Here is a 22,878-nt window from a genome sequence, read left to right as displayed (position 1 = left end):
GGCTGTTCAAATCTATAGTAGCCAGAAAAAAAAAAAAAATCACATAATAAATAATAGCCCTGGGAGGAGGGTCCATATCTGTTACTGTGTTTTCCTGAAACGTGGAGAGAGAGAGAGAGAGAGACAGAGACAGAGAGACAGAGAGGTGAGCGATCTACTGGCCAGGCACAAATCATTGAAAAACAAAGCCCACCCACCACCGTGCTCCTGGGGCCTGCTATTCCATAACAGTATTTTTCTGATGGGAAATAGAGAAATCCCAACCACAGGCCTGAGGTGGACTGTTTTCACTTATTTAGCTCCCAGGGCAAAACCACAAAAACAGCAGAAATCTGGAAAAAGTCCCACCTCCCTTTTTGAAAAATCTGTTAAAAAAAAAAAAAAAAAAAAGACTTCCCAACTAGGTTCAATGACCACTTGTTTGAGAAGTCAGCCTGACCATGAAGCTACTTTTTAAAAAATCCCAAAGGCCAGAGAGTCAGAGACATATTCAATTTGAATTCTGCAAGTGGCTGAATCCTTGAATGAGGCTGTTTGCTTCTGAGCCTCAGTTTCCCCAACTACAAAACGAAAACATTACACAAGTGGTGATTGCATCGGTTTCTTGTAGCCCTGGTCATCTGGAATTCTGGTATTCTCTCTGTTCTCCTTAACAAATGGATATTTCTAGAAGAGAACAGGAAATGGCCTCTCAAAGTAACATGACTTGTCTTCCCTTTTAGCAGATTATCATCACTCACTTGAGGACAGAGAAACAACAGGACTCTAGGGGGCCACAGCCCTGATTTGGGAGCCAGACTTGCCTCGGCCAGCGTGCTCAGCCATTTGGTCCCATCAGCCTGGACTGGTGAACCTCAATCACACAGGAGAGCTCCAGGTAAGAAACAACTGACTTTGGTTATAGCAGACAGCACAGTGATAATCAGCATCATTGGTGGAGAGAATGTGTGATATGCATGCTTCTAGAATACTTGCAAGTATGAAGGGTGGTCATTTTACCAGATTTGTCATCTTTGATTAGAAGTCATGCCTCCTCGAATGATGTAGTGTAAGTTGGCTAATTGAATTTACATTAAAAAAAAAAAAAAAGAAGTCATGCCTCCTAACACCACATACACATAAAGGGGGGGAAAAAACAAAACAAAACAAAAAACCACAAAAATACCAAGGATATAGTTTTGAAGTAGTTAAAGGTCCCTGGGTTCTACAACTGCATTCTGAGTGGGAGCTGTTGTTATCCTGGGTCTGGTGAATGCTGAGGTGTGGACTAGAGTAGCTTAGAGCTACAGGCAGAGAAGAGCAGATTCAAGCTGTAGTTCTAGGTTACTGTTCCATGCAGAATTCATTTGAGATGAAGAATAATCCAGGTTCCATTCTGTCCATCCTGGTCATGCAGACTTATGTGAACAGGAGATGTCCTTTAGTAGCAAACCCGAGATGGAATTTGGGTCTCGTGCCAGAGGTCTGGCTTGTGTTGCACTCACTATAACGTTTTCTTGAGACATTTTCAGTTTGTGCAGTTATCATCCCAGGCCACCACGCTGCTCCGGCTGCGGGTTGCCAGGCCTTACCGCCAACACGTGGGTTCTTTGTTGTTCCTCCCTCCTTCCTCTGTCACTTCCTCCCAGTCCGTTATGGACATTTTTCTTCTTATCTGCAAGGACTGGGCCACACCTCCCCGAACTTCTTCATTGAAGTTGGACCTGACATGAGCTGACACCCCTCCCAAATGACTAAAGATCTACTGAGGGGTTCAGCGCCCTGGGTGCTGGTGTTCTAGCACGGTTCCTTAAGCGGGCCCGGGGCACCCACTCTGACAAGATCAGGAGTCACGAAGGAGATGCCCATACCCTGAGATGGCCACGCACCTGTTCATCTTTCTCCAGTTGCTGGCGTTCCCTTCTGCTGTCCTCTGTCCTAAAGCTCTTCTTCTGCATCTAGATATCTTGAGTTCCCTTGAAAACTAAACGCAGAAGCATTTCATACAGCTGAGCATAACACAGAAGGTAAGACCAGGAGATTTCTCAGGTGGTTTCCAGTCCAAGTGCCCAGGATCATTTTATCCTAGACTTGTTCCTAACACCACACTCTCATTCTTTGCTGGTGGGGGGTGGGGGTGGATAGGATTATCTTATCTTGTGCTCCCTTCCTTTCTTCGTCTCATGGTTCTTTTCCTAGGGTGGCCACCAGACCACAGCATAATCCAGAGGAAAGAGAAGAGCTTTTGGAATCAGACCTGATTTCAAATCTCAGTCTTGCTATTTATTAGTTCCATGATTTTGCTGAAATCATTTTAAATTGCTGAGGTTCTGTTTCCCCACCAGTAAGATGGGGACAATGCGCCCTATGTTGTACGCTTGTGATCAGGATCAAAGGAGATAATTTCTTCCTCAAAGAAATGTTAGGTCCTTTTCCTCTCCAGTCTTATTTAGAGCTACTTAAATATAGCTTTGATCCCCCCCCATCAGGTTCTATTAGAACCTTGTGCCTTGTGTGTCTAGTAGCTTGAGGCACTCATTCATCCAGCCATCCCTTCATTCCACAGACGTACGTGGCAGGTGCCATTCTTGGTGTTAGGGATGCGGCACAGAACAAAACGAAGTTCCTGTTCTCATGGGGCTTGCGTTCTAGTAGGATCGTGGGGTCGTCAACAAGTAAACGTATGTACATTCTATCAGGCAGTGTTAAGTGTTATAGAAAAAAAATAAAGCAGGAAAACATAAAGCACGCCACGCCAGAGAGATGGGAAATAGGGAAAGAAACAACAGGATCCAAGGAAAGGCCTCCCTGCTGAGGCGTTGTTGGGGTAGGACCCAGACGAAGTGAGGGAGTGAGGCTCAAAGGAGCAAAGACCTGCGGTGGGCGTGTGCCTGGGCTTTAAGGACCTGCAAGCAGCCGGTAAGATTGGAGCAGAAGGAGCGAGGGGCAGGGGAAGGAGGTGAGGATAGAGAGAAGCAATCAGATCCTGTAGGGCCTCATACACCACTGTGGGGACTTGGACTCTTATGTTCTGGCTGGCCTTTCCGGAGATTCTTCTCCCTTTCCTCCTTCTTCCCCAGAGCATCTCCCCATCCCTGAAGCACCCCTAAATAGAAAAAGGGATGGGTGCTCTTGCCCAGCAGAGTATGAGCCACCCATTCCAAAACCCGTATTGGGCATTGGGTACCAAGACTCTGGAGATGAATGAACGAGACGTGGGCCTGTCTTAGGAGCCTGCGGTCCAGCACCAGTTCAGGCTGCTTGAGAAAGTTGCCCTGATAAATTAGGCCAAGGTGAGGAGTTGTTCCAAACTGGTCCTTGTGGAACCAGTTTGCTGGAGTGGCCGTTTTCCACTGGAAGCTCCCACAGGTCACGTCTACCCAATTTCTTGGAGCGCACTCTCGTAGTGTGTTGCCAAGTTTTGCCTTCAGGGTAGAGAGGGCATCAGTGCATTCAGCAAAACTTTGCGTGCCTGTTCTGTGTCAGTGCCAGTGTAGACACTGGCTACACATGATGACTAGATTCACTCCCTGCGCTCGAGGGATTGATGGTTTTCCTAGTGACCAGATGATACTGTCTGTGTTGTGGTAAGAGTGGGTGTGAGGGAACCCAAGGAGAGGCTCCTGACCCACGTGGAAGGGGCAGAATGGGGCAGCTCCTGGGCCGTGTAATCCCTACTCAGTCCGAGTAAATAGCAGGGAGGGTGGGCAATGTCAGGGAAGGGTGTTGGGAGGAAAGGGATAAGCCAGGGCTGCCCGTTACAGGCACCGTGCCTGTCAGTCACTGTGGCCGTGGAGTGTGAGGTGAGGCGAGTCTGAGGGGCCCAGTCAGACTCAGGGGAGGACGGAAGGTTCACCAGGGGCCTCGAATGCCCCCAGGGGTGCCGAGTCCACATGAGGACAGCTCAGAGCTGTGAGGCGTCTTTTTTTTTTTTTTAAAGATTTTATTCATTTATTTGACAGAGAGAGACACAGCAAGAGAGGGAACACAAGCAGGGGGAGTGGGAGAGGGAGAAGCGGGCTTCCCGCGGAGCAGGGAGCCCGACGCGGGGCTGGATCCCAGGACCCCGGGATCATGACCCGAGCCGAAGGCAGACGCTTAACGACTGAGCCACCCAGGCACCCCTGAAGAGTCTTTTTTAAGCAAAGATCGATGGCCTGAATAGATTGGAGTTATATGAAGCAAAGGGTCTAATTTTACTGACCCTAAATTTATTCTGATTTATCAAAAGTGGTTGGTTTTTATTTTTTTATTTTTATTATTTTTTAAGATTTTATTTATTTATTTGACAGAGAGATAGAGAGAGAGCACAAGTGGGCAGAGAAGCAGGCAGAGGGAGAGGGAGAAACAGGCTCTCTGCTGAGCAGGGAGCCCGATGCGGGGCTGGATCCCAGGACCCTGGGATCATGACCTGAGCCGAAGGCAGACGTTTAACGACTGAGCCACCCAGGCGCCCCCAAAGTGGTTGGTTTTTAAAGTGCTTGTTTTATACGTACTTCTTGTAGAATTGTAAGATCAGAGTCTCCTCAGAGGTAAAGTAGGTTCATACAGACGGGCTGAAGGAGATAGTTGTCTGGTGCCAATGAACACGCAGCCCTTTCTGTTGCCCTCATGAATGGTAAATGTTGACTGTTCCGTGTGCAGCCTGGGTGCACAAATTGCTGGGATGTGGTTAGAACAGGAGCCTTGTTTCTCATTGGAGAGAGTGGCTGGCAAAAGCCTGTGTTGTTCTTGTAGGAATGGTGGAATTTAGGTCTTGATACATTTTCTTCTAGTCAGAAAGCAAATGGGTAAGATCCATCTCTTAACCCTCTCCTAGTTGAAGAGGAGAATAAGAATGTTCTCTTTAGAAAGGACACATTCGCTGGCCAGGCAATACCGGAGTCCCTGCCATGGGCCAGACGCTGTGCTAGGCCTGGAAACCATCAGGACGGATCAAGCATGCTCACCCCTCCGAGGAGGTCATGCTTGTGGCAATGACGGGGAGACAACAGTCACAGACACAGATGGCGGCCAGGGGCCCCTTGCCCGAACCAAGTGCAAAAAGGGAGGAGTGCCTGGGTGACTCAGCCGGTTAAGCCTGTCTGACTCTTGATTTTGGCTCAGGTCATGATCTCAGGGTCATGGGATCGAGTCCTGTGTCAGGCTCTGCACTCAGCAGGGAGTCTGCTTGAGATTCTCTCTCTCCCTTTGCCCCTCCCCTGCTAAAATAAATAAATAAATCTTTGTTTTAAAAAGTGCAGAAAGGGAGCATGTTCTCTGCCCAGGGAAGTCAGGGAAGGCTTCCAGGAGGGGGCCAAATGAGCTGGGCATTGAAGGGTGAATAGGAGTTGGGAGCTGGGCAAGAGACAACCCTAGTACAGAATGGCACTCTATAAACACGGGCCAACATTGGTATGTCTGTGGTGGTGGTGTTGGTGACGGAGAGGAAATAGCCAGAGTGATCATCACGCACAGAGAGCGCCTCAACTCTGCTTTTCAGAGCTCATTAGTCGCTGCCTCCTCAGCCTCCCACCTTGTTCCCAACAGTGACTAAAAATAATCAGATTGACTAATTTGAGTTGGTCTCTCCTCTGACCCCCTGGAGGTGTCAGTGAGCGACTAGGATGAGAGGGACCACGGAAAGAAGTGGAAAGAGGAGGAGGAGGAATCCATCCCCATCATCCAGAAACATGGATGTAATGATGTCGCCTGCACCGGGGCTCTCTGGTAGCAAAATTCAACTTTCCAGAAAACTAGGTCTGCTGCTTCCCTGTGAAAACTGCAAGAGAGGTTGAGAACTGTGTCTGTCCCTCTACCTTACTCTTGGGCGGGGGCGGGGGGGTGGGCAGTGGTGAGATACATGTATAAATCTATGTGTGTGTGTGTGTATATACCCAGACACGTGTACATATGTGTATCCTCTGTATGTGTATATATAGGTATGTGGACACACAGACACACACACGTCTGTGTTATTTAGAATCTATGCTAACCTCACAGAGCCCGGTGCCAAACCCTCCAGCCACACGTGCCGGCATGGGTTAGAAGCAGCCTTGCTGACCTGCGCACTTCCCCGGCTGTGCTGCGGTCTATGTGCTTCCCGGCACTGGGGGTTCACAAGCACCCCAGGATGCCAGTGACAGAAGAGGACACTGAGACTCAGAGCCACGGAGCAGCTTGTCCAAGGCCTGAAGCTCCTAGGTGGTCCGGAGTCAGGCTCTCTTGTGGTTGTCCCCTCGTCTGCTCTGCATGCTGCCCTACCCTTCTGATAACCCAGTGAGGAGCAGCGGAGAATCGTCCTTGGACGTGGCCCTCACCTAGAGCTCTGAAATGCAGCACTGGGCAGAGCGGTGGTATCCTGCCATGGAGTCCTCTCTGGATTCCTGTGGTGCCGGCAAACTCTCTACATCTTGTCCTGCAGGTGTCTGTTTACATGCTTCCAGGGACGGGGAGCCCACTACTTCATAAAACAATTTGTTCTAGTTGTGGGCACTAGGGACCCCTTACAGAGCCATCTCTGAACCTAACCTTGTCCCATTTCTAGTAGGCTTACTTCCAGTTTTTTTTTTAAGTTATCTCTGCAACCAATGTGGGGCTCAAACTCATGATCAAGAGTAGCATACTCTACCGACTGAACCAGCCAGGCACCCCCTCATTCCTAGTAGGCTTAAACATCTCAACAGCAAGCAGCTTAAGGAGTCAGTGCTTTGCTCGGTTTGGAGTCTCCGGGAGACACAGGCAGCCCCATGACATACACCCCCTCTCCGTTTCTCCTCCTGGAGAACCAGGAGAATCAGCTGGGGCTTCCTCATCTCTTGCTTTGGGGGGGCTCTGTGTGTTCTTCCTGACAGGCTAGGCTGAGTGGAAGACAGAGCAGCTGGGTTTCTTCTCTTCTCACCCTAATGAAAGACCTCACCATGAGCTTTCTCCTGCATTCTTCTCTCCACAAACCTGGCCATCCCAGGGTGAGTAAGAATTTCCTTGGGATGCCTTTAACAGACGGAAAGTGAAGTTTGAAAAGAAGAAGAGAAAGAAAAGGAAGCACAGAAAGGACGGCTGTGGTATCAGGGTTAACTTGGGTTCTAGCCCGGGCTGTGGCACTGACTGACCATTTGACCTTGGACACCCCTTCCCTCCTCCATCATCACTACGAGGCAGTTGGGCTTGATGGTTCAGTGCTTTCCGTTTCCAAACTTGACCCCAGAGAGAGTCCTTGAATGCTGCTGAATCCACACGTGACCCTGCAGGACCCCAGTGTGGGGGTGTGGGGTTCACATCCACATCACCCCACCAGGAAGTGCCTCTGGAAGGCGAGAAACTGGACCTCTCACCTTTTCGTGGCTCACTGGGCCTCCATCAGCCCTGGACTTCAGAACAGCTGATGTGGTTCTCAGACTGAAAGGGCTCAGCCTGCACCCACACCCCCATCCCGATGCCGTGAGCCCTGGTGTAGCTGCCACCCTTGCCCTGCCCCTTCGCCCCAGTTTTCCAGCTTCCTGCCGCTCTGTGTTCCTTCTCTAAGCTGGAAGATAGGAGGATCGGTTTGGGGTGCTTGGCCTAGCCCTGAGGGCGAGCCTGCCTTTCTCTGGGACTTGGAAGCTGCCGACCTGGTGGCCCAGGATGGAGACTTCATCTGACCTACAATCCAGAGTTAGGCCCAGGCTGCAAATGGGCAGAGGTGTTCTGGGGAGAGAATTGTTACTACCGAAAGCAGGCTCGGAACGTGTCTCCTCCAGAGACCTCGCTTCCCAGCACGCCACCTGGCTCTTCTTCTGACCGTGCCGCTCATCCAAGAAGGGGAACAGGGAAATCTAACATGCTGTCTTCAGTTGCCATCACACTGGATACCTGGAGCCTGGAAACGTGATGACATTTGCGAAGGCATGTGTCCCTGGCTTTAGGGAATGACATGATAGTGTGCATAAGCAAGGACCGTAGGTGAGGTTTGGTTCAGTCATCACGAAATGCGGTGTCACATTACGGTTCAGAACACAGACTGGAGCCACGTCGCCAGAAGGCTAGCTGGTGAGCTCGGACGGTGACCACATATCTCATCCAACAGTTTCCTTGTCTGTAAAGTGAGAAAGTCAATGGCACCTGCCATTTGGGGTTGCTCTGCTCGTTCAATGAGCTAGTCTAGGTGTGTGCTCCGGGCGGCACCTGGCACATAGTAAGGACCCAATTCATGTTAGCTCTTTTTATTTTGATCTGAAGCCTTCGTTAAATATTTTATTAAAAGTAAGTTTTCAGGATATGCCGTGGCTTCCGGCATCGAAGAGCTATTTGTTAAGCGTCTTCTGAGTGCAGAACTAGTCCCAGAAGAAGGAGTTTCGAAGCTGAAGTCAGCCACAGTGATGAGCAGTCCAACCCCAGATGTGCCGCACTGTCTGGCTGTTGAAACAACCAGAGCATCTGAGGAGACCAAAAGGAGCAGGAGAGATCCCCGAACCCAGAGGCTTCTTAGGGCAACGGGGTGGTTCAGAGGGGGCTGGTGGCCAGGAGGGGATGGAGGCAGGACGCTGGAGGCAGATGGTGGGCTGTGAGGAGGAGGAGGAGCTCCACAAGGATGATGGAGGGATGGGGGATCCGCTCTGAACAGGAGGTGGGAGAAGAGCTAAGGAGAGAGGGATTGCTTGAGAGCCCTGAGGGCACCCGGGGGGGACCCCTCCACTTTGTCCAGCTCCGTGTCGGGGGGGAGAGGGCTCCGGATGTGCCAGCGGAGGCTCCCCGCACAGGCGGGACGGGCGCGGGCCCGCTGCCCCGCACTGGGAGAGCACAGGCCCCTCTGTGTGCCCAGGAGCCCCGGCCGGGCCTCCTCTCCTTGGAGGGCCCCACAAAGACTTGCTTGTTCTCCCCTGACATCAGACCTCACCCGCAGGACTTCTCTGTTCTTCTGGGGCAAGATCACACACAGTGATAGTGGCCTGAAAGGGAAGGCTGGCTCAGGCGTCGCCATGCCAACCCACTCCCCGGCAGAGGGCAGGAAGATGGTGCCCACCACATGAGCCTGTGCACCTTGCAGGTCCTGCTGGGCACAGAGCCGAGCGCCGAGCGCCTGGTCCCAGCCCTGTGGGAGCTGCTGGTAGCGGTTCTGAGAGACGCCAGCTGCGTGGTCAGGAATGGGCAAAATATCAGAGGGCCAAATTAATGATCGCGGCATACAATGAGCTGATTGTTTTCTGGTTCATTTTCTTTCTTTCTTTTTTTTTTTTCTCTTAAGTAAGCAAGTGTTTCATTTAAACACCTGGGGTTTCTATTTTAACAGAGACTGATGTAGAGAGTTTTACCTTCGAAATTTCATAAAAACTTACTGTTTCGGGGCCCCTGGGTGGCTCAGTCAGTTAAGCATCCGACTCTTGATTTCGGCTCAGGTTAGGATCTCAGGGTTCTGGGATCAAGCCCTGCCTCGGGCTCTACGCTCAGCGGGGAGTCTGCTTGAGAGTCTCTCCCTCCCTCTCCTTCTGCTCCTCCCCTGCTTGTGCTCTCTCTCTCTCTCAAATAAATAAATCAATACTTTTTTTAAAAAAGAAAAAGAAAAGCTACTCTTTAGAGGAATCTGTGAGATCGGCTGGTCTAGCTTCTGTCTGATCTTTTTTTTCAAGTGAGTTGACTGAGGCTGGGGAAGTAGGAGGCAGTGTGAACAATGAGAAGAGTAAAGCCTCCCCAGCCTCTCGTCCTGGGCTCTCAGATCGGGATCCTGTGTATAAAGCACTTAGCACAAGACCTGGCCCACAGCGGGGCTCAGAAAAAGCTATCCCTGATTATTTTGTGAACTTCCATGTGTGCCAAGTGGGATCAATAAATGAAACACTCATAAAACAAAATACATGTTAATCCAGTACAGGAGAAGCTCCTGATTCCCTTCGTCCTAAAACAGCCAGTTACTTTTGAGCTACAGGAGAGAAAGGAGACTTGACATTGGAACTTCCAATCCTTAGTCTAGTGCAGGGCTTCTCAAACATATGGCCAAGGCCACAGGCTAGTCTGGAAAGGTAAGCTGGTGTCTCCACGGTCTCTCCATGGTGCTTCCCACACTCCGCTGGGCACCACAGGACCTGAGCTTATTTCATTTAGCTGGGTTCTCAACTGGTGCAAACCACATAGCAGCCTCAGACCTCGTATTGGAATAAAAGTTTGCCATCTTCAAGTAGGACTAAGATGCAACCTCAACACTACTTGAGCCGTCTGTTGAGGCTGCAAGCCCCAGAACTGTTGGAGAGCAGAGCTTTCAAACATAGTCATTTGTGGCCACGGCCACCAGCCTGGGAACCCCAACTGCAGGGTAAAGTTGAAATCAGGATAGTGCGTGGTTGAGTCATCGAGAGCAGGGCTGGCCTTTAACATAAATTTCGAGATAAACTCGGCGAGTTTGTTTGTTTGGTTTAATTGTGGTCTTGGTGGATCAATCCAAACAGGGAAGTCCCATGGTGACTTTGCTGGGTTCTCTGTGTATTGTAGATTTCCTGCAGGAGCATCCTCTCTCTCAAGAGCAACATTGTACATCTGTGTAGAAATAGCCTCTCTATAAGCACCGGGGCAGGGAGGGGTGGGGTGCAGTCACTAATGGAGGATCTCCCACTATCCTAATTTACACTTCCAGAGTATTTTCCAGGTGGGCCAAAGTAAACTATAGAAACTCATTTTGATAAGCTTGGGATAGAATTTCAGCCTCCCCCCCCCCCCCCCATTTTTTCTTTCTCTTCCACTCCAACTGAAGTCAAGATGATTCAGTCACAAGCTATGTTTCCCTTGGTGGCAAACTCGACTTAAGAAATTAGTGAGAGCAGCTGGGGAGGATGCTTACTTACCCAAATGGTTGAATCTCTTCATTTTTTTTCCCCCAATTGCCATGGCTTCACTCTTGGCAGCCTGGTTAAGACCAGTGCTTTTGAAATGACCTTGATCAGGAATTAAGTGAATTATGGTGTTAAGTAAGCGTTGGGTACTACAGCTGTGAATCTGAACACTGTTTACTACGAAGAGGAATAACGTTTAGAAAATATCCAGGACTTTGAAATCGATCCCGCTTCTTTGTCCTTTTTACAAACTTCTGCGTTTGTACTAAGGCCTTATTACCCTGACCTGGTCTGGCAATTTTAACGTGAGGCGATAATGCCTCTTAGTGGAGAGGCTACTTAACTGCAAGCCCTTGTATTTGCCCAAAGAAAAACTGGGTTTTGGCAGAAAGACATCACTTTCACAATTCTTAAAACTAAACAAGGTACCTGCTTTTGAAGGTCATCGTGAGAATCAAATGAGATAATTTGTAGGCAGCGCTTAAAACAGCACGGAGCCCAGGACTGCCAGTGGCCGTGACCGTGGTCATCTGACAACGAGGATTTGGGGAAGCAGGGGATGACTGAAGTCGTCTTTGGAGTCCCCAGGATTTCAGTTTCAGGGCCTCTGTGTTGGCTGTGATATGTGGTAGGAAAGGTGACCAAAGCCGCACATCCTCACCTAAGACAGGACTCCCTTTCCGCCGGCCCACCTGCCTGGAGGCAGAAGGCTGCAAGACCCACTTCCAAAACGCACCCATGGTTCAGCCTTACATATTCTCACCGTGCAGGAAGTTTGATTCAAAAAAAAAAGGCATCCACGGGGCGCCTGGGTGGCCCAGTTTGTTAGTGCCTGACTGTTGATTTAGGCTCAGGTCATGATCTCAGGGTCCTGAGGTCCAACCCATGTGAGGCTCCACCCTCACTCAGCAGGGAGTTTGCTTAAGATTCTCTCCTTCCCCCTCTGCCCCTCCCTCAGCTCTCTCTCTCTCTCTCTAAAAATAAATAAATAAAATATTTAAAAAACAAAGAGGCATCCACAAGTGGGAATTCATGGACCTGAGACATGGTATATTGTCATGCCTGTCCTTGACCTTGGGCTTCTCCCAGCTCAGCCTCCGAAGCTGATTGGCGGGGCCAAAGGCGGGGCCAGTCACAGGCTTCTCTTTGTGAGGAGTTGCTGGCCATCTCCAAGCCGGTGAGGCGGGCTGTTCTCAGAGCCTGCTGCCTGTCTTCAGTTCACTTGTGCATCCCTGAGGCTGTAGCTGGCCTTTCAGATGACTCAAATTTTCTTTCTTTCAATTTTCAAGCATAGCGTGAGATCCCTGTCTGCTTCTTCATATGCCAGAAACTACTTATATCTTTATTAAACTAGGTGAAAGGGGGAAAAAACATTTCCTCCCTCCATCTTTCCTTTGCTCCTTTCCTCCCTCCCTCCCTCCCTCCCTCCCTCCCTTCTTGGGGCGCCTGGGTGGCTCATGGGGCGCCCGGGTGGCTCAGTTGGTTAAGCGGCTGCCTTCGGCTCAGGTCATAATCCCAGGGTCCTGGGATCGAGCCCCGCATCGGGCTCCCTGCTCAGCGGGGAGCCTGCTTCTCCCTCTCCCTCTGCCTGCCTCTCTGCCTACTTGTTCTCTCTCTGTATCTCTCTGCCAAATAAATAAACAAAATCTTTAAAATAAAATAAAATAAAATAAAATAAAATAAAATAAAATAAAATAAAATAAAATAAAATAAAATAAAATAAAAAAGAGTCAGACACTCCTTCCCTCCCTTCTTTCCTTCCTTCCTTCCCTCCCTCCCTCCCTCCTTCCTTCTCTCTTTCTCTTTCTAAGGAAATGGCTGGGACTCAAGAGATCTTAGATGGATACAGATTTTGGCATTCATGCTGTCATTTCTCCACTCATTTTTTTTTTCCATTTATTAGCAAACCCGTATTCCCTGAGTGGCCTGCTGTGGATTCAAGTGTAAGTCCTAGCTCCTGTCCTGGAGGTTTCCACCTTCTAGGAAGAGAGGCAGACAGGTAAGCAGGAGTGACTGGAATGGTGGTGGTATGTGAGGACTCCAAGGGCTCTGGTGAGAGGCAAAGGGCGGGGGACACTGCCCCCCACCCTGGGAATGGGGACAGGCGTCAGGACAGGCCCCAGGCCAGTGGAGGATGGGTGTCTGCCTGGCAGAGAACTACCTTGAGAGCAGGCGTAAATGCACATAGGAAACCCAGTCCCACTATTTCATCATAACCAGAAGACTAGGATCTGCCCAGGGATCGCAAAGCTGAGCGTGCGAGAGCTGTCACTCCCAAGACCCTCACGTCCATCCCCACCAAGAGTGCGTGATCTCAGCAGTGAGGGACCTGGGGTTGCCTTCCATCCAGCTCCCTGGTCTCTGCGGTAGCTGGATGTCCACTGAGAGGTCTCCCTCCCAACTCCACAGCCTCCTTCTGCATGAGACCTTTCCAGTGTTTTCCAGCCCACATGAATCACCTCTTCTCTTGCACCCCTTTTCCCGAACACTTTCCCTTCGCCCAAACCACAGCCCTCCCTAGAACATTCCATGCTTTACAGCAGGCTTTGAACATGGCTTCTGGCCCTCACTGGATTGTTCTCTCAGACCACTGCCGGGACCGAGTCTTACTGAGCACGGGTCTCTAAAATGAGTGAATGTTCATGTACCAGAGCCTTGGGATCTGTATTAACATCATTGCTTTGTCACCTCATGGATTTTTTTTTTTTAATTTGAAATTTGAAAGTCAAAGGATAGAGCTTTGGTGTTTGCAAATTATCCCCAACCTAGCACCTTCATGTTACAATTGTACTATTATTATAATTGCAATGAGAGCTGATTTGGGCTTCTAGGGCTGGGACATGGCAGGTCCTCAATTGCTTCTCAAGTTCCAAAGGAAAGGGGTCTGAATGAGAGAATGTCATATTAGACCTTTGGAGACACAGGAGAGATGAAACCAGGCTGTCCAAGCATTGTTTCATGGAGCTACTTTGGAGCCACTTTGTTGAGTATATGAAAATCATTTGTAGTTTGCACGCCTATGCGTTTCATGACATTGACTGCCTCAAGCGTACGCAAGGGCTTGAGAACAGTTTCTCTGTAGTCCTATCAGCATTCCACCAGATTCCAGAATTACTACTGTTTTTCACAGACTAACTCTCTAGCACTCCATGATGGCAGCAGTGGCCAATTTGGATACAGCATGGGACATTTCAAAGTGCTGGGGCTCTATCATCACTGTCCTTGCCAAATAACTTGAAATCCAAATGGCTTCAAGGAGCAAGACCAGGGTGGCTGTTGCAGAAAGTGTTGTTGGTGTGGAATGCTGTGACTTACATGGAAGGTGCATCCCTGTTCTAATGAACTTAGCTCACGATTTGGCATAGGTTGCCTGGATGCGTATTTGGAAATTGTTGCACATTTTTACTGTATAAAACCCTAGGGCTCTGGGACAGGGAGGAGTTCCCAGCTCACTGAGCCAGTCCTGTGGGCAACAGAGAATAAGGATGAGGCTCAGAGCTGGGAAATGACCTTCCCCACCGTTCTGCAGTCAATGAGTGGCTAAAATGAGATCAGGACGCAGAGGCCATGGCTCTCTGTGCGCTTGGTGGTATTACAGAGGCATTATGGTCAATGTTATGTCCTGTGTCCGTTTGGCCTTGGGTGACACGATAACCATCTGACCTACCCAAGGTGCCAAGCTGCATTTCTGCCCAGGAATGTCCCTGCTCCTGCTCTCTGGTTGCAAAGTTCCTACATGATCAGTCCTCAGCTGATTCTTCTGACCTTCTCTTCCTCCCTCCCCTCCCCTGCCCTCCCCTCCAAAATACACTTTCTCTTTTACAGTTTCATACTGTTCATCGTTTGGACCATGCTCACTGGCCAGCATTTCCCCATCCCCTGCAATGGCTACTTCTCCCTCATTCTTATGCAAATGGCCGTATCTGACCAAAATATCAGATGACCTGAGAGCATCTCCTCCCATGGGATATGGAGGAAAAAAACTTAGGTTTTGGTAACAGAGAGCTCCGTGGGGTCATGGGAGTTCTGTTCATGAATGAATGACGACGTTCATTCCAAATGTACGTATGTGTGGCGTTCCTACTATGTGTCAGGCCCTAGTCTAGGAGTTGAAGGTACATATGTCAATGGTAATAGAGATTAAAAAGAAAGATAAAGAAAGTGACTGGGGGTGGGGTGAGGTGAGGAGAAGTGAAATCCTATTTTGGACTGGGTGGTTAGGTTGGGCTCCCCTGAAAAATAAACCCTGAACAGAGGCCTAAAGAAAAAAACATGCAGATATATTGGGGGAAAGCATTCTAGGTAGACGGACTAGCAAGTGCAAAGGTCCTGTGGCAGAAAGATATGTGGTAAGTTCAAAAAAAGAAAAGGTGAGGAGGCAGAGGTGGCTGAAGCAGAGTGAAGGAGGGGAAGTTGCAGGTGATGAACCACTTTGCGATACCATCACAGAGGGACTTGTTGACTTTGATAGGGGTCTTGTGCCTTACTCTGAGTAAAACAGGACACTGCTAAAAGGATTTAAGCAGAAGAGTGACAGCTGGGAAATCTGTTTAAGGGGTGACTGTGATACGCTGGGCAAGAGGTGATGGCTTGTGGGTTGGTCTAGGGCGCTGGTGATGAAGGGTGTGAGAAGCAATTGGATTCAAGATACATCTTAAAAGTATAGCTGATGGGATTTGTTAGCTTGGTTATGGGGTATGAGCGAATGAGAGAAGTCTAGAATAACACCAGCTTTTTCGGACTGAACATCTGGACACATGGAATTGCCGTTGGCTGAGTTGGGGAAGACTGGAACAGGGCAGTTTTAATGTTGGGTATGTTAAGTTTCAGCTGTTTATCAGAGTCAAGTAGTCAATTGGATATACGAGTTGGGAGTTCAAGCGAGGTGGGGTCAAGGCAACAGGGAAGAATTTGGAAGTCATCAGCATCCATCTCTATGATGGTATTGAAAGCCCACCCAGATATCAATAACTGTAGGAAGGAGGAGCTCTTTGTCATGGCCGGGAGGACAGGACTCAGACCGGTGGTTGGAACAATAAAAATAACAAGAGTAATAGTGAGTTATGGCAACTACTCTTTATGCATCTGGCTGCTTACCTCTGTTGTCTCATTATTTCCAAAAACCACCCTTGAAGAGGTTGAAATAATCTCTGTTTTACTCATATTGGAACTCTGACTCAGGGAGGTGAAGTAAATGTTGTTAAATAACATTGATTAAGACCACCCAGCTCATAAGCTGGCTGAGCTGGGATTCAACCCAAGTCCATGTCACTGTTGCTCTGCTGAGCATCAGTCAGGAAGCAGATCACAGCTCATTTTAAGGAGTTCAAGGGCGTGGTCTTTCTCTCATCTTTGCCAAACACATTTCAGCTGAGAATTTCTACCAGCTCAGCCCCCACCTTCAAGTTAAGCATGGCCTGAAGATCGGGCACTTCAGGTGCAGGATGAAATAAAGCCCGAGGGGACACAGAGTGCTGCCCATGCCAACACGGCACACGATGTAAAGCAAGGGGGGACAATTTGAAAAAAAAGCATTAGTGATGAGACACAAGACAGAGTCACGCCTCTGCTCTAAACACCGGCTACAGTTTAAAGCAAAGACATTACCAGGAGGCGCTTGTTGATTTCCTAGTGCCAGAGGTCAGAGGACAACGCCCACCCTCCCGGAGGCAGGTGTGCATGGCACACTGGCCCTCTGCAGGCACTCGGCTCTGCTGTCCTCTCTGTTAGGCCAGGCCACAGGTAAATAAGTGCAGTGGACTCCATCTAGGAGAATAAGATCTGACTTGTCCAAGGTCTGCAGCTAGTACATGGTACCATAGAGATCTGAACTAGGCTTTCCAGACCCCTGAGCTCCTGGCTGTTGCACTGCACTGCTTCATAAGGGAAAGGAGAGAAGGGGCTGGAGGAATCTTGAGAGAGCATCTCGTGTCCTCCATCCAAGTATCCCTGGCATGCAGTTCTGGGAATGGCCAGCAGAGGGGACCACGCACCCGGGTTTCTCCAGCCCGCTGCCTGAAGCCATGTTGAATGAGCAAATGTCTGCAGCAGACTATGAGATCTAAATGTCTCCTTGGCAGGAAATCCTCGAGGAGCACTGCGGGGTTGTGCAAACAGCCTTACAATGTCCGCTTGTGTGTGTGCACTCAGCTTCGCCTGCGTCGCCCACAATGCTCTGTTTTTTTTGGATAATGGGGCTCTGTGGACCCATACGCCTTGTCATGCAAAGGGAGGGACCTGTATTTGTCATAAATGGGCTCTTGTATGATTAATAGCTGGGCGAAGGAGCACGCAGCAGCCGTTCAGCACCCGGCTTCACGTCTTCACTGAGGCGGTGGTCTGAGTCGGCTTTCTTCCCTTGCTCCAAAGCAGCAGTGCAGTATTTATTGCTAAAAGGGAAATGACTTGTTTACGTTGTGGCTGCAGTTTGGGCTATGCACGACAGGAGGTGCAGGAAACTAGTATTTGTTGTCAGGGGCTGACTGCACGCCCACTACTTAATTGGCATTATCTTTATTTCCTCAATAGCAACACTGCAAAGGAAGTATTATAATTTGCATTTTACAGATGAGGAAAACTTCCGATTCCGAAAAGTAGCAGGACTTGCCCAAGGTGTCCAGAGCGCAATGGTATTCCCACTAAACGACTCTCTTTCCTTTTCAGTGTGGTCCACGGTCCACACACTTGAAGATGCCTTCCTCGTCCTGTCTGGCTGCCCACACACTGAAATCTGTGATTTTCAAACAGATGAGGAATTTCCATTCCCGGGCTTCGGTGTGTTTATAGTATCTCCTGGAATTATATGCAAAAAAAAAAAAAAAAATGTGGGTCTGTGTGGATGTGTGCATTTTTCTGAGAAGGCTGATTTACATCAGATTCTCGAAGTCATCTGCAATCATATTTCTATTTGGGGACATGCTTCTTTTTCTCTGACCTCTCCCTCTCACAATGACTGTTTTCTCTGTTGAGTGTATTCATAGCTGACATCTCACTGTAGCTATGCCGAGCCCACTCTCGTCACCCTTCCGAGCAGACAGAAGTGAGGAGGGCTGTGTGCTGTGCTGGACCTGGGTTTGGTGCTCGGTGGGGCAGAGGAGGGAGGATGCAGTGAAATGGGTAACATTCTGAAAATGAAGAAGACATAGCCCTTGAAAGAATTCACAGCAAGTAGGGTTGTTTACTCAGCCTGGGAGTCAGGTGGGAGGTTTCTGGGAGGAAATGCTATTTGATTTGGGTCTTGAAAGGTAGAATATTGGCAGGCAGAGGATAGGGGAGAGGCATTCCAGGCAAAGGGAATAACATAAGCAAAGGGGGGGAAAAAAGGCAAGAAGGAGACCAGAGCTGTTGGCACTGTCCATATTCTGGTGTGACCAAAGTACACAGTGTTCGAAGGAGCTGAAACTTGAAAGGGAGCTCTGGGTCAGATTTTATGGCCCTGAATACCATGTAAAAAAAAAAAAAAAATTGTGCTCATCTTAATTTGACAGCCAGCTTGGAAAACATTTTTGCTAAAACACGCCCTCCTTCCACCCAGCTAACCCCACGTCCCACTCAGCCATGGAGTCTGCCTTGGGAAGCAGTTCCTTGCACAAGAGCCACATCTCCCAGTGCTCAGCAAACCCGCCCCACCCACCTCTCCCGTCCCAGCCCAAGTTGATGGTCTCCATCACTTGCTTGGGGTTCAAGCCAGGGATTTTACTTAAAAATGTTAGTTTGGTCTGCCATGAACAATACTTTGAAATCAAGCTAATGGCTGCCTTCAGAAACTGGAAACAAAAGCAGAACCACTCCTGCCTCTGAGATTTCAAGGGAGGTTTTCAGGCCCTTCGATGCCCTTCATGCTTGAGATGTAGTGGAGCATCCCAATCTCCCTTGGCTTCAAATTCTTCAAGTTTTTAGTATGTGAAATGGCTTTTGTTGGTCTTTTTGGCACTTACATAATTTTTGACATCTCCCCCCAAATAAATTTGACCTGGGAAATAATATCCTGAATGCTTTGACATGTCAGTTCCAAGTCTCCTTGGGTATACAGGTGGGCCCCAGTTTAAGAAAACTCAGCATCTGAAAACCTAGACTTACAAATCAAGTCAACCCACGGCACTGGGGTGGGTGGGATTTTCCAGGGGGCTTTCACTTCCCAGAAGGATTTCTTCCAATAGCACCTCCCTGTGCATCAACCTGCTAGATCATATTTCACCACCTGACAGTGAACTATGGAGGTAAAGAAACTTCAAGCACAAATGTGTGATGCAGCTGCCCATGGAATGAAAACCAGGCAAAAACGAGGGGAAATCTTTTTTTTTTTTTTTTAATGTTATAATGTAAGATAACAGAAATGGAAGAGATTTAATCCTCCAGCAATCGTTTTGCACGTGGCGTTTCCTGTGACATGCTCTGGAGACTAGTATGTGATCTGAGGTGCTTGGAGTACCTGGTGTTGAATTAGTGGGGATGGGAGGGGTAGGGAGAGTGACTCAGGCAATAAGGAGATACTGCAGCGAAGAGGAGGCGTGGAGAAGGGTGGGTCTCGGGGAGATGTGAAAGTTAAGTGGATAGTTTGGGGAAGAAAATGGATCTGTGGAGTGTCGTAGGTACAGAAATCTCAGATGACACTCGGGTTTCTGGCTCATACAATTAGTTGAATGATGATGCTTTTCACTGAACAATGGAAGGGAGGGATATTTGCAGAGAATATTAAAACCCAAACCCAAATCGCTGTGCTTTCAGGAAATTCACTTAGATTTGCGGGCCTGGAGTTGAGGAGGAAGGTCCAGTTGGGGGCTAGGGATTGAGAAGTCTTCAGCATATGGGCAAAAATTGGGAGTCCGAAGGGTATCACCTGAGAGAGCGGGGAAGGTGTGAAGAGAGACAACTGGAGACTGACATTTTAAAGGTTGGATGGAGGGAGTGGAAACTTGAGAAGGAACACTCTGGGAGAGGAGGAAGGAGCAGAGATCAGGGAGCAGAGTCAGGGAGGTGGGTTTGACCCAGAGCACATGCGCCAGGACTCAGCTCCTCCCTCAGAGGCGGGGGAACCGGGTGCTCGTTGAGCTACTTACCTGAGAAGGAATTCTGGAAAAAGGAGATTTGTAATCCAAGAGAATGGACAGTGTTTAATCTAAATCATTGATGGTCTGGACAGCCCAAATTTTAAGTAACTTCTTGGTGTTTCCTTTCGGTTTCTAGACTGAACTGAGGCCAAACCAGAAAAGTCGAATAACTACCCCTTAATTCCGTTTAGGCAATGCACCTAGGACTAGCGCTTAGGTCCCCAGGCTGCTGGCTCTGCAAGGGGTCACTTCCCCTTTGAAATTAAGCAGAACTGGCCTGGGTGGGCTGAGACTGTCAGTCCTCCTTCTGGGTCAGGGGCAGGCTGATCAACCTGTTTGCTCACAACCGTGTTCTTGGTTTCACAAGTGAAAGGGAACAAATTCACTAATGACTTCCCAGCGGCGGGCTGGTCCGGAGCAAAGCCCCAGCTTGATTGTTTCCATATTCACGAACATTTGAAACTGGGGGGCATGTTGACTTTCATTCCCTAAAAAAGAATCAGATTTTGCCCTCGTTTCTTGGAGGCTTTTTGCTGCTTTAATATTGATGTTTATGGGGAAATTAGCTATGATGAGGTAATAGTCTATTTTAGAAAACTGAACTCAGATACTGAAAGGGCTATTTTAAACCTACATTTAATTGTTGCATTCCATAATGGTCTCTTGGTTTTTTGTTGTTTTGTTGTTGTTGTTGTTGTTGTTTTGAGAATTCCCACGGATTGTCTTGCTCTAGTAAGACTCTAGTAGTTTATATTCCACGGGGACTGCCAAGCTCTTTTGAGGGACACCGTGGTATTAATGATCGATGAGAATATTCAAGGCATTTTCCCAGTTGAGTGCCATTACTTGTAGTGTTAAAACGTTTTGAAAACACATTTTAGCCATTAACTCATTTTTATTGTCAGATGAAAGTGCTTTAATAGACTCACTCTACTTCAGTTCTCCTCCTTCATCTCAGAATGAAATCATCTGTTGGATTCTTGGCAACCCATTTGGCAACACAATGGAGAACCTTACGACTTCGTTACCGAAGTGGCAGATGGGGAAGGGCATTCCAGCCCAGCCCAGCTATCTAAAATCACTAACCTGGCTTAGCAAATTCTGGCTCCTGGAATTTATAAGCTGAGCTACTTCATTCCACTGGTGCATTTTGTTCCCCCCCAGCAAAACAGGTGCTTATTTCGTTTAGGCAATGCACCTTTATTTTAGTTGAGAGGTATTTTTTTTAAAGGCACCTATTTTATATCTAATGAAGTATAGGCTGATGGTTAACTGGTTTTGCTTATAATTCAAAGCAGTCAGGTCGTGTAAATGGTGTACTAGGGGGTTCTGTGGTGACCAGAGAAAGTGTCTGGGGGCCCTGTGAATAGCAGACTATCAGCACAGACTGTCTTTCCTCCTGGGACATCTCCCTGAAAGCTGCTGATGGTTCATTGGCGGCAAGCCAGAGGGGTTGTTTTGCTTTGCAGGGCAGTGTGGGGAGCCCACAAGCCTCTGGTGTCACGGGCAGCCACTGCCATCCTGGTCCTTGTCATGATTTCTCCAGCTTTAAACTTTGTTGATTAGGTTGAAAGGTAGATTGTCTTACTAGCCTTCCTAGTAAGCCTCCTCACAGACAGCCCCCAGAAACTTTCCTAAAGCCGGAGCTGGTCTGCTTTTCTCTATTCTGCTGGGAGACATCTCGGGGCGCTGTAGTAGTTAGGAGGTCAGACTTCAGATAAAACTACGTAAGGCCTGTAGCAGGATCCAGCTGGAGGCCCCGGCCTGAGAGCTGAGACCAGGCTCCCCTTGGAGCTCTGCTCCCAAGTCCGGGCAAGTAACTGACCAGGTTATCAGTTCCGAGATTTTTTAATTTCAATAAACCAGTAAAATTTCAAAATAAACTTTGGGGATTTAGGATGCAACTCTCACCTTTGCTTTGTAAAATAAGTAAAAACGCTGCTGCATAAACATGTTTGAATAGCTTTAGCTTTCTGCAAGCCTCATGACATAGCCTTTGTTTTTCATGTTTTGCCCTAGACTAATGATGCTTTGTAACCACAGGGCAGAGTAGTTAAGGATTGCTTTTTTTTTTTTTTTAGCGTTAATTGTGTGCTAGGCCCTGCGCTAAGTGCTGGGGGTACCGTAAGGTATAAAAACAGCCCTGCCCAAGAAGACCTGACCTTGAGAGAGGTAAGGGATAAAGGGTGTAATCACTCACAGTCCAGGCTGATAGGCACCATGACATAGTCAACACAGCATGTTGGATGAACGGAGAGAGGTAGAGCTCACTCGAGGGAGGGGATTTTGTTTTACCTGAGGTGGGGTCATAGAGTAGGGAGGAGTCAGGGGGCTCCTTCTGAAGGCACTGGTTTCCAAACTCATACTTCAAAGGGAATTCCAGGGAGGCACTTGCCAAAACCAGTGCTTAGAGGTCACATGGAATTGGATTCCAGACCCTGCTCTGCCACCTGTGGGCTTGAGAAAGTTTCTAAATCTTGAAGATTCTTTCTTTATCTCTAAAATTGAGATAATAACTGTTCCTACCTCATATGGTTGTTGTAAAAATTAAAATATGCTAATACATGAGAAGCTCTCATCACTATGGCCTGCAAAGCATTAAAAAATGTTAGTTGTTATACTAATTGGAAGCAGAAGGAGAAGCATGTGCAAGGGCCCTGAGGCAATAAAGCGCAGGGCTCCTTTAGAGAAACACAGGGCATGGGGGGAATGTAGGGTCCCTGGATAGGGAGGAAGACAGGGGACAGAGGAGATGAGCAGAGGCCAGAGGCCAGGTTCTTCTGTGCTCAGTGCATGTATCTGAATGCATTCCATCCTGCAGGCACTGGGAAGCAGTGGAAGCCTATTAAGCAAGGAAGTAACATAATCATATTTGTGCTTAGAGAGAGGGCGCTGCCAGTCTTATGGAGATGAATGGCAGGGTAAAAAGATGAGTCAGGAAGATCGGTCTGGGGGTATTTGCTGGATGCAGGCAAGTTCTGCTTGGTGTTTTAGAATTAGAATAATCAAGGTAGGGGCAGAGAGAAGTGTGCACAATTGTATGAACCATCCATGGGGATGTCCCTGTTAGG

General features: G+C 48.5%; 1 protein-coding gene across 4 annotated transcripts in view; it reads left to right on the top strand.

Annotated features, from left to right (window-relative positions):
- CYRIA (CYFIP related Rac1 interactor A) overlaps positions 1–22,878 on the top strand; it is a 110,712-nt gene that overhangs the window by 41,146 nt on the left and 46,688 nt on the right. For 2 of the 4 annotated variants that reach the window (XM_027622003.2, XM_027622002.2), the window contains exons 2-3: positions 723–877; positions 12,661–12,756. The gene's annotated coding sequence lies outside the window, so the exon portion shown is untranslated. The remainder of the gene's footprint in view (positions 1–722; positions 878–12,660; positions 12,757–22,878) is intronic. The other 2 variants (XM_027622001.2, XM_027622004.1) reach the window with 2 other exon arrangements.

The sequence above is a fragment of the Zalophus californianus genome, chromosome 8 (genome assembly GCF_009762305.2).
Source record: "Zalophus californianus isolate mZalCal1 chromosome 8, mZalCal1.pri.v2, whole genome shotgun sequence".
Classification (NCBI taxonomy): domain Eukaryota; kingdom Metazoa; phylum Chordata; class Mammalia; order Carnivora; family Otariidae; genus Zalophus; species Zalophus californianus.
This window is presented reverse-complemented; position numbering and strand designations above follow the sequence as displayed.